Raw genomic sequence first — 7,783 nt, forward strand, 5'->3', positions numbered from 1 at the left:
AATTGGTCAGCTAAATGTTCCTGCTTTAGTTTCGAAATGCATGTGAGCCAGATATGGAGAGACTCGAAGAAATAGTATTTCTCTGTGCGCTCTGGTTCATCATGGGTGGCCAACCGACATTGTATAGAAAGACTTGTAATATCTTCAACCTGCTTGCTCTTCTGCTCTTCTTTAAGATGATCCTCTTCTCTTCTTTAATAAGTATGTTCCTTGTTGGGAAGAGTAGCAGAGACATTTGCTATCGACTGGTCAGGTCGAGTTGTTCTCCCTTAGTATATTTTGAATCTGTCAGGTTAGGTCGACTTCTCAACGAAGGATATTCCTTCTCCCAGGAAGACCCGATCAGGCTCAGAATCCCGGTAACAAGACATTTCGACAATGGTAAAACAAGACCAGCAAAGCCGCCCGAATGTGCCGACAAGTCCCGATAGGAGCTGCACATATCTCGTTCTCAGGGCACACCGGATGAGCCAGACGTTGGGTTGGCATAGACCCTGGTTGCCCACGGGGCGCCGGATATCGCTCAGGTTGGACCAACACTTAGAGAAGCACTGGCCCGGGTGGGTTAAAATAAAGATGACCCTTGGGTTGGCCGACCCAAGGGAAAAAGGCTAGGTGGCAAATGGTAAAACCAAGGTTGGGCCCTGCTGGAGGAATTTTATTCAAGGCGAACTGTGAAGGGGTTCCCATTATAACCCAACCGCGTAAGGAACGCAAAATCAAGGAACATAACACCGGTATGACGGAAACTAGGGCGGCAAGAGTGGAACAAAACACCAGGCATAAGGCCGAGCCTTCCACCCTTTATCAAGTATATATATGCATTAATTAGATAAGAGATATTGTGATATCCCAACAATAAACATGTTCCAACAAGGAACAAACTCCAATCTTCACCTGCAACTAGCAACGCTATAAGAGGGGCTGAGCAAAGCGGTAACATAGCCAAACAACGGTTTGCTAGGACAAGGTGGGTTAGAGGTTTGACATGGCAATATGGGAGGCATGATAAAGCAAGTGGTAGGTATCGCGGCATAGCAATAGATCGAGAAACTAGCAAGCAAAGATAGAAGTGGTTTCGAGGGTATGGTCATCTTGCCTGAGATCCCGCAAGGAAGAATAACGAGTCCATGGAGGAGACAAACGAACATAGTCGAATGGATCCTCACAAACGCAACGTTATCGGAACCAACCCGAAGAAGCAGACCGGAAAGAAGCAAACAACATGGTAAACAACCATCACATAACCATGTCATGATGCACAACCATGTATGATGCATGTCCGGTTTAAAGAGGGCATGGCATGGAAAAGTGCACAAGCAATCATACAAATTAAGTGGAGCTCAATATGCAACGAGCTGCATATTGATGAAACACCAGATGACTTATTTAGTTCTCTCTCATTTAGGTACTCAACAAAATTAAATGTTGGTTAGCATGGCAAGAGGTGAAGCAAAAGAAAACTACCTATCTAGGCAAGTTTAAATGAGGCCGGAACAACAAGCAACAAGTCCGGAAGAACCTCATGAACATATATTAGATTTGGTACTGTTCTGCCCTAAACACAATTTTAGAGTTCTTAAACATGCAAAGTAAGGTCACCATGTTAAACTAGGCATTTTTCTACCCGATTTACATATAAAGTTTGTTAGGTTTGGAGCTACGGTTAATTAGTTATGAATTAAAGCATTTTAACATGACATTTGAGCAAATTTAAACAAACAACATTTTAAACTTTTCAAACATGGATGAAAGTTGGATATTATGAAACTAGACAAAATTCTAAGCACTTTTCATATATAAGTTATTTACATGTGATGCACGATTTGTGAGATATGATATGCATGAAGATGAAGGTCTTTTCTTCCAAACTATAAACTGTGGATAAATAGCTAAATTCACAGAGAGGAAAAAAAAGAACATGGGCCGAATCTGAGATCTGACTCACTTGTGGGGGAAAAAAGGAGGGCGCACTGGGGTGCCCTCACCATGGGCCATGGCCCAGTCGGTGGAGAGGCCAATCACTGGCCGGGGGCGGCGTTGGGCCCGATCTGGAGGCCACGACGCGGTCAACACGAGCGGTCTCCTCTCTCGTTCGATCTGGGCAGGGGCGCGAGCAGAGACAACGGCAGCGGCAGGGATGAACACGCCCAGGCGAGGGCGCTCGTCCAAGGAAGCTACGGCAGAGGAGCGATGCGGCTCCTAAGAAGGGGAGGCTGGTGGATGACAGGGAAACGGACGGATCTGGGCGGTGGGAATCCATCTCGGACGATAGTGGCCCGGTTGCTACTCCTGGGTGGTCGCCGGCAAACTGTGTCCATGGCGGGGTTGCGGTAGAGGGCGTGTAGGGAAGGCCGGAGAGGACCAGTCTCTGGTGGAGCCGCGAGGGACTAGGCGTGCAGGCGCAGCGATGGCGAGGGAAACGAGCATCTCGTCCTCCTTGTTCGATGCAGAGGAGGCGCTCGATGGGTCCTGGTGCACTGGTGGCTTGCGGTCGCTGGAGGCGCGGAGACGACGGCAGCGACGCGTACGGAGCTCTGGCGAGGCGAAGCAGATGCGGAGGAGGCGGTCGCGGGAGGCGGGCGGCGGGCTTGAGCTCCTTGCAGCTTCCTAGAGAGGAAAGAGCGCAAGTGAGATAGGGAAACGGAGGAAAGGGAGATACATGGGAGGAGAGGAGCTGGATGAGGCCGGTCCTGGGCGTCGGCGCTGCGGCCGTGAGCTGGTGGAGGCCCTCAGATACTGCTGCGACTGAACGCGGAGGCAAAGGGGTCGGGCGCGGCTGCGCTGGTCTCCGGCGAGGCCGGTCGAAGTCGGCAACCTCAGGCAGGGGAGCTCGGCTCCTGGATCGAGAGGGTGGGCGCGGGAAGGATGGATCGGAGGGGATGCACTGGTTGGGCGAGGGGATCGAGGAGGATCGGGCGAGGCAATCCCGAGGTGGGAGACGACCCAGTGGCAGCGGTGGAGGGACAAATCTCCAAGATTCTAGGGTTGGGTCTCGTATATATATAGTAAGTGGGTTTTTGGTTAGGGGTATTCGGTCCGTCCGATCGTAAATGGGTGGTCGGGAAAAAGAGGCTAGGGAGTCCAAATAAGAAAACGGTGATGTTTTGTAGATGTTTGGGGATGTTCTGAGTCCAACGGTGACAACTGCCCAGGTCGGGATCAGGACCGCTTTCGGACGCGCACGTGAGGGGGTCGATGCACTGTGCAAGGAGGGGTTTCTGGGCCTGGCAGTTGATAGCGGACTGTGCAGAAAGCTTTGCGCTGAGAGAAGAGAAGAGAGAGAGACCCGGCGACTGTCTCCGGAGACCGAAAACGTCCGACGATAGACCGGATGCTATTGCCGCTATAGTTATCCGTTGGGGCATTAAACAGACTCCAAATGTGATGAAACTTGGCAGGCGACCTACTAACAACATAACAACACCGCATGCCATCTCTCATCCCATTCCAAGAACATTTTCTGGCCACTTATAAAATAATATTTTGGACGTGCCGCGGGCGCGTGCAAGTGTGGTTGGGCTCAGAACGGACAACAGACGGAACTTGGGGAACCCAGACGAATGCAAGTTTTGAAAACAAGATGATGCAATGCGCATGATGACATGATGAAAATCAACACGCAAGCAAATGACATGGCAACGACAGCGAATAACTGGAAGACACCTGGTGCATCGGATTCGGGGCGTCACACATGTGGATGTGGAGAATAAAGTCCTCAATCCATACTGCGGGATCGGTTGTTCCATCATATGATTCAATATTGACAGGCTTGAACCCTTTGGGGAATTCGTGATCCAGCACCTCATCTATGAAGAAGAGAGGGTGTGCGGCGCCTCTATATCGGGCCGCATCACGGTGCACCTTTGATGAAGTTCGTCTGCAGTTATTGGCCCGGGTGTGACTAGGTTTATCGCATCCGAATAGGTAGCCGTCATCCTAAGTCAGGAGGCATCCTCGCGATGCGTAGATTAATATGGTGTGTCCTGCTCTACTGTCCAGCTCCTACCGAAGGATGTATGTATGGTCCCGAGCTGTTCTGTCCCTGTTTTTGTGAGGCAGTGGGGGGGGGGGCTGTTGCTCGGCTTGAGTTGCCGTTTTATCCCGACCGCGGGGTGGCCGGTCCGCCGCACTATCCCGACCACGTGGTGGTTGATCCGCATTGCATGAGGGAGGTATGGGATCTGGTGCCTCCTCATCGAACTGAGGTAGTAGTCTGCGCTTTGGGTGGCCAGGGGCGTACCTATCGATCTGCTCCAGATGGCCAAGCAAATTGGCCCGCAATACGAAGCCACCGAACACGAAAATCTGTCCGGGGAGGAAGGTTTCTCCTTGGACAATGTCACTATAGACGATTGAAGGGGCCATCGAACCTTTCGTTGATGGCAAAGTGGAACTCTCAATGAAAGCACCAATGTCGGTGTCAAAACTGGCGGATCTCAGGTAGGGTGTCCCGAACTGTGCGTCTAGGATCGATGGTAACAGGAGACGATGGACACGATGTTTACCCAGGTTCGGGCCCTCTCTATGGAGGTAATACCCTACATCCTACTTGATTGATATTGATGAGTATGAGTGTTACAGGAGTTGATCTACCATGAGATTGTAATGGCTAAACCCTAGAAGCCTAGCCTGTATGACTATGGTAATGAATATATGTTCTTTCCGGACTAACCCCTCCGGTTTATATAGACACCGGGGAGATCTAGGGTTTACATAGAGTCGGTTACATAAGAAGGAATCTTCATAGTCGATCGCCAAGCTTGCCTTCCATGCCAAGGAGAGTCCAATCCGGACACAGGTACAGTCTTCGGCCTTCATGTCTTCATAGCCCATCAGTCCGGCCCATGGATAATAGGCCAGACGCCCGAGGACCCCTTAGTCCAGGACTCCCTCACCACCCCGTCGGTGCCCGCGCCACGTCCTTCCCAGGGCATGCGCCATGAGCGACACCACGGCATTGGGGACCACGGGCGTCCCGACGGAAAGAGCCCTCCGCATCACCCTCAAAATGCATAGGACCGGCATGCGTGTCATCATGCTGGTGGAAATGGCGCATGGCCGCGGAACCTTGAGGGGGCTCCTTCTAACATAGTTAGAAGTCCGAGCACCTCCTGTTCATCGCGCTTGTCACTGCCACCTACGCCATTAGAAGCATTATCATGAGCACAACTACTCCTCGACTTTCCTCCTGCTGCACAGAAGCATGAAAAGTGGATGGCTGCTATATAGAGCCTTATTGGGCACGCCAATAAGGATGCATACCAGGAGGCGGGTCCTTCGCAACGTCGGTCCGCCGAGCCGGTGCATGCCGATGGCGGAAGGGCCAGAGGTGCCGAAACCATGATGCACTCCCCTCCACCACGCCGGCAATGGTCGCCGGGTCGGCGGGTCGCTGCCCGTGATGACGGATCCACGGCGTCGTCTGATCAATGGGCTCGTCGCGACCAATGTCAAGTTCTTCGGGAACGGGTCAAAGAGGATGCTCGAATGACCATTGAGCGATGACGGGAAGCACTCCATCAATCTGATAGGCGTGCAACGCCCACTATGTATAGGCCTGCGCCGGGGGATTCTGGTAACTTGCCTTATGAGGTAGGTTGTCCAGCTTTTACTCGTGAGTTGTGGTAGTTCCACTGGCCCACTACCCACATGTTCAAACCAGAGGTCCCGGAGAAGTACGACGGGAAGAGTCACCCGTCCGAGTTCCTGAGCGTTTACACCATCGCGGTGCAAGCTACGGAGGCTCGGGACGGCAAGGTGCTTCCCAATTACTTCCCGTTGGTGCTCAAGCCCAATATCAGGTCATGGTTGATGCACCTGCTAGTAGATTCTGTCGGATTTCGGGTTCTGGCAAAACCCTTGAGGTTCAAACACTGGGGTGCGCACAAAGATCTCTCCCCCTTCTAGCTCGCACTCGACACGATCTCACTGCCTAGCTCGACGAACCCAAAATCGAGAGACACAAGATTTATACTAGTTCGGGCCATCGTTGTGGTGTAATACCCTACTCCAGTGTGGTGTGTGCATTGCCCCTTGGGTAGAGGATGAACAGTTACAAGGGAACAACAGCCTCCTAAGGAGAGGTGTTCTTGTGCTTGGTGAACTTGGGTGGTTGGGGATGATCTGGGTCCGGTCCCAGATCAGATGCCTCCCTACGGTGGTGGCTAGTCCTATTTATAGAGGCCCTGGTCCTCTTCCCAAATATTGAGCAGGAAGGGACCCACAATGACCAAAATCGAAGGGAGACAACTAGTACAAGTTATCCTGACAAAAGTGTTCTTCACCTGCCAAAGGCTACGGTGGTGACGCCGTCTTGGGCTCCACGATGACCTCCGTCCTACTGGTCTTGGTCTTGTTGCACCAATATGGAAACCTTTGCCTGATGCCTCAGGACTCCTCGCCTGCGCTTGCCCCCTTTAGCAACAAAGAGGAAACAAGGACACTGCGCACGTTGGCGCCCGCCTGGCTCTAGTTGTGATGGCTTGCGTCACAAGAACCTCGCGAGGTGTCCCTTGCCTTGACCTCTCCACCCTTGCAAACTAGCATGATGACACCGCCCCTGAGGAGGTCTTGCGTCATCCGCCTCACGAGGCTTGGCCCCATGCGAGGGTCTTGAGTGTTTGCTGGTGAAGATGGGCCGTACAGGGCCGCTGATGGAGCCACGCTGTGGGCCGCAGGCAAGTAGGTTTGGGAACCCCCGTTCCCAGAATGCCGACAGTAGCCCCCGGGCCAAGGAGCGCTCGGACATGGCTTCGAGGCGAAGCCGAAAGGCAAGTGCAGAGCGCCGCGGGCCCCACAGCCTGCGGCCCCGCTTGACGCGTGGCGATTGATTGGACGTGGGCGTCTCCGCTTCCCCACGCCGCCTCGGCAACTGCCCGATTTGACGAGTCCTTGCTGCATGCAGAAAAAGATCATTGTTACCTTAGATCATGGAGGCCGGCGGTTGGCCTGCCCTTGGCTATAAATGGGAAGAGGGGTGCGGAGCCCCTGTCACCCATCTCTTCCTTGGCTTCTCTCGCTCCTTCTTCTTCCATGCTTCACTCCTGGTGGTGACACCCATGGCACCTGTGAAGAGGCTCTCAGCTTCAGAGAAGGGCAAGGCTCGCCAGGAGGGCCCTGGCTCACCGCCGCCCAAGAGGGGGCGCGACCGTCCTCGAACGCACACCACGACCCCCGCTGCGGCCCCTCGTGGCCGTGGTGGCGCCTCTTTGCTTGGTGGCAGCCGCCCAGGTCATGGCAGTCCCGTTGATGAAGTGAGGCGTGTCGTGGTTGCCGGAGTTCATCGTGTGGTCGGAGAACCCGGCTGGCACCTGGCTTCAGCTCCTACGGTTCTTTGTTGGCGAACTGCCGTCCACAGGTCCAAGTGGTCTCTGGCTGCAGGAGGACGATTGCTGTAGCAGGGCTTCGTGGGTCATGGTGGAAGTCTCCGCCACGGGCAACGCGACCCTGGCCCGCGGCTGGCAGACGTTCGCCCACACGCGCGGACTGGGGACGACGACCCGCCCCTCTTCATGAGGGTATTTGGGGAAGATGGTCACCGCGTTGGGTGCTTCCCCGAGGTCAATGACGGCGACGAGGTGCTCGGCCTTGGTGATGGCCGTGGCGAGAGTGACGGCGGGCCCGCCCTCGGCGCCGGTCATGTCTCGTACAGCTATGGTGACTCTTCTTCCAGTGACTGCTCCAGCAGTGGCGGCTATGACTAGCCGCCACGCTATCATGCTCGCTTCGAAGGCGGCAGCGGATCATCTCGTCGTCGCGCTCCCGTGAAGCGAGGAGGGGT

This window comes from Triticum urartu, chromosome 7A (genome assembly GCF_056163025.1).
Source record: "Triticum urartu cultivar PI428250 chromosome 7A, HENAU_Tu73, whole genome shotgun sequence".
NCBI lineage: Eukaryota > Viridiplantae > Streptophyta > Magnoliopsida > Poales > Poaceae > Triticum > Triticum urartu.